The sequence below is a fragment of the Rhinolophus ferrumequinum genome (genome assembly GCF_004115265.2).
Source record: "Rhinolophus ferrumequinum isolate MPI-CBG mRhiFer1 chromosome 15 unlocalized genomic scaffold, mRhiFer1_v1.p scaffold_54_arrow_ctg1_1, whole genome shotgun sequence".
Lineage (NCBI taxonomy): Eukaryota > Metazoa > Chordata > Mammalia > Chiroptera > Rhinolophidae > Rhinolophus > Rhinolophus ferrumequinum.
In genome coordinates this window covers 9,222,497-9,225,842 of record NW_022680357.1, presented here as the reverse complement: position 1 = coordinate 9,225,842, position 3,346 = coordinate 9,222,497, and positions in this window count along the sequence as shown.

Here is a 3,346-nt window from a genome sequence, read left to right as displayed (position 1 = left end):
GTCCCCGCCCTCCCCCGCCCACATGCTGACTGAGAAGCACCGCCCACTTGGCCCCAGATCCCCTGCCCGATTGGGGCGCGCCCGCTCTGAGGACCCTCATTGGTCCGATCCGACCGGTTCCGCGTGCCGGTGTCTGAATACAGCACTGTGATTGGTTCCTCTGCGTGTCTGCCTGAAGTGGGGAAAGGGAGTGAATGTCAGGAAGGATGAAGTCGGAGGAGGGGGAGGAGCTGCCAGTGGTTGCGTCGGAGCCAACCAACAACAACAACAAAAAAAAATAGTGATGTGCATGCGCAGTTGCTGGCTGCCCCTGCCGCTGGGCTTCCGCGGCAGTCACGTGACCTGGCCCAGCGACCGCACCCCGCGGGGGCTCTTCCGGCGCTTCCAGGCTTCAGGAGAAGCAAAATCGGGTCCGGCCAGTGCGCCGCTGGGACGAAGGGGTGTGGCAGGTGATAGTCTGTTTAGTCTGTCCCCTTGGGCTTCCAAAGGGAGGAGGGAAAGTGGAGACAGTGAATAAAACGCCCAACTTGTATCCAAGTCTGCAAAGTGCTTCTCTATTCGTTTATTTCAGAATCCTATTTCTAAGACGGGCAAATTGAGTCTCAGAGCCCAAAGAAAAAACTTCCAGTTTGCGAAGCTAGCGAGCCCTTCCAGCGGCCTGCACGCGCACAGCTCGTGATAGGGAGCACGTGGGGGGCCTCTCCGGCCCACACACCCCCGCAAGCACCCCGGCACCCTCGGGGGACACTGTCTCTAGAGACCGCAGCTGCTGCCCAGCCACCCGCGAAATCGAATAAACCCGAACGGGAGGCCCGGGCACGTTTGCGCCTTCGCGAGTGGCAGCCCCCGCACCTGTCCCTAAAAGCACATTCCCGGTCCACGTGCGGGTGCCTGCGTCACGCGCCAGCCTCCGCCTCCTCCCGCCGGAACCCGTGTGGCTGCGCTGAGTAGGAGGCCCCCTTCCAGGGGGAAAGTTCTGCGCCGACCTCTCGTTAACTCGTTAACCCGCCGTGCGCAAACGCGTGTCACCCCTGCGGCGGACTGGGTCTGTGAGTCCGCTGCCGGCCAGGCAGGCCAGACTCGGGGGGCTGCGCACTGGGGTCACCGCCCCGGGGCTCCCCCTGGGGCTCAGGATCTGGGGAAGAAGCAGCCACGTAAACGGACGATGACAGCACAGAGGTAAAACTGGCCCTCTAGATTACACGCTGGCAGCGGGGTCATGAGCCCATGTGGGCTTGGAGACGTCAGTCAGCCAGGGGCAACATCTCCCAATAGCTGGCAGAGTGCGTTCCTACAAAGCAATTTTGCCTTACAGCCATCACCTCTGGAATAAAAGATGACCTCCTCATCATGACCTACAAGTACCTGAAGGATCTGGTCCCGCCTCTAGTGTTTTCAGCTCACACCTGCCTCTCTCTCTCTCTCTCTCTCCCCCCGACCCCCCCCCCTCAATCCCCAGGGCGCTACACAAATTGCGCGTAAGCCCCTTTTGAACAGAGGAATGTCATCGAATTCGGGGACACATTTCAAAACCTCCACATCGAGATCTTACCCATGCTGCGTTCAGCGCTCTGCTGAAGGTGAAATTCTTTGACTTCATTCAGTCTTACACTCTAAAGGTGGCGCAGCTCACCTGGAGATAAGGGGGGGGGGACCACAGCCATCGTCACAGCAACAACTAGAGACTGTCTGGTAAGTGCAGGAGCAAGAGGGGGAAGAGATGTGTTCTGTCCCCTTTTTAAGTCTTTTCCTGGGAGAGAAATGGCAAGCTCATGATTCAATTCCGTCAAAACTCTCTTACCTCACCTGGTAAACGGAAGGACCTGTTTCTCTCTGAAACCCTTGTTTTAAATAAAAATACAGCAAACAGTTCAATTTTAAAGAAAGATTTTTAGCAGAAATGGGAAGGCTTGTATGTTCTCCTCCCCTTGTTACGAAATGCAACTTACCTTGGGCAAGTAAATTCTACCTGCCTTAAAAAAACAAGAAAAAATACTGCTAGTCTGTTATCTATGAGACAGAAAAACATTTACCTGAAGTGTGAAAGAATTTCAGACCTCATGGGGGAAATGTTCCCAAAGGTCCCTCAAAATTGAGCTTATAACTGAGCATATAATATAAACACAACAGAGTCGACTAGCTCCCTTCTCAACAATCCATTCCACAACTATTCTTTGCTAACAGCCTAAATTGTATTCGAGTGGGCGGTGCGCCCAGCTCAAGGACTACATTTCCCAGCCTCCTTTGCAACTAAGGGAGGATGATGAAATAATAAGAGGAAGTCATTGGGTGGGGCTTCCAGGAAAGCTATTTAAAGGGAACTAACTTAGCTTGCCCTCTTGCTATTGCTACTTCCTCTTCCTTGCTGCATGGAAACAAACAAAATAGCAAGGGTTGTAGTAGCCATCTTTGACCATGAGGTAACCTTAAGGAAGGAAGCCATACGCTAAGGATGGGGTACAGAAAGGAAGATGAATTTGTGGACGTCCCTGGGTTACCGTTTTTTTTTTTTTTTTTTTTAAGTAAAGGAAACCTCTAGTTTATATGAGCAACTGTGGTCAGGTCTCTGTACCAACAGCTAAACACAATTCATTACTTGTTAAGGGATGTAATGCTGATGGAAATTTACACCGTGCTAAATAAATGTAATACTCCATAGTCTGGGGAGATTTGAGGGTTTTTTTAAAAAATCTGTGCTTTTACCCACTGTTTATGCGAGTTTTCCCCATTAGAACAGTGTGTTTCTTCCGTGGCTGGTCCTCAGCCTGGAACTGGAGCTGCAAGTTGCTACGGGTTATCAGCTAGCGCTCAGGTTAAGAATATGATCTCTCATTCTGACTGCCATCTGAAGGGTGAATCACAGGCAATTAAATGCATACTCAGAAAGGGTGCCTGTTGGATGCAAAAAGTGGCGGACTGGATGCAACTTTACGGCTGATATCCAGAGCCTGAGTTGGAGGCATACTTCAGCACAGTGGTGATGTCACTGGTAAAGGCATCTTATCACAGACTATGTTTCTTAGGTCTCCTGCTTCTCACTGCTAAATGATTCCTTGACTTGCCTGAAAACTGTTTTAAAAGTGGCACAGCTCTAAAAACAAAAAGGTTCAGGCCCATTTGCCAACATGGGTATCACCAGAGAACCAGCTTCTCACTGAGGCAAGATATCTGCACAATAAAATCGCACTGCTGACCGCAGCCTGCATCCTGAAGCAGCAGTAACACAGACCCTCATATTCAGTCCACTACCCTCTGATTCTCACACAGGTCACCTAGGGATCATGCAGAGTCTGGTTCTGTAGGTCTGGGCTGGGGCCTGAGAGTCTGCATTTTTAACAAGGTCCCA